Raw genomic sequence first — 680 nt, 5'->3', positions numbered from 1 at the left:
CTCTCTTTATTTAACAAAACTGGGGGGGGGGGGAAGAGATTAACCTGTGGGGAGACTGGGAAAAGGAGGTGGGAGAGGGGAAGAGAGAGGGTGGGAGAGGGGAGGGGGAAACCTGGGAGGAGGGAGCTGGAAGGAAGAAGCCAGGGGAATAAGGAGGAGGGGAAGTATAAAGATATGGTATGCCATATCTTCAGTACAGTCTACAGATGTGGTCTCAACTCAAAACAGATATTTTGGCCTTGGAAAGGGTTCAGAAAAGGGCAACTAAAATGATGAGGGGTTTGGAACAGGTCCCATATGAAGAGAGGCTAAAGAGACTGGGACTTTTCAGCTTAGGAAAGAGGAGACTGAGGGGGGATATGATAGAGGTCTATAAAATCATGAGTGGTATGGAAAGGGTGAATAAAGAAAAGTTCTTCATTAGTTACCATAATAGAAGGACTAGAGGACACCAAATGAAATTAATGGGTAGCAGGTTTAGAACTAATAAGCGAAAGTTCTTCTTCACACAGCACATAGTCAACCTGTGGAACTCCTTGCCATGGGAGAATGTGAAGGCTATAACTATAACAGAGTTTAAAGAGAAGTTAGATGAATTCATGGAGGTTGGGTCCATGGAGTGCTATTAGCCAGAGGGTAGGAACGGTGTCCCTGGCCTCTGTTTGTCAGAGGCTGGAGAT

This window comes from Pelodiscus sinensis, chromosome 8, assembly GCF_052426305.1.
Source record: "Pelodiscus sinensis isolate ZL-2025 chromosome 8, ASM5242630v1, whole genome shotgun sequence".
Lineage (NCBI taxonomy): Eukaryota > Metazoa > Chordata > Testudines > Trionychidae > Pelodiscus > Pelodiscus sinensis.
Note: the sequence above shows the minus strand (reverse complement) of the source record.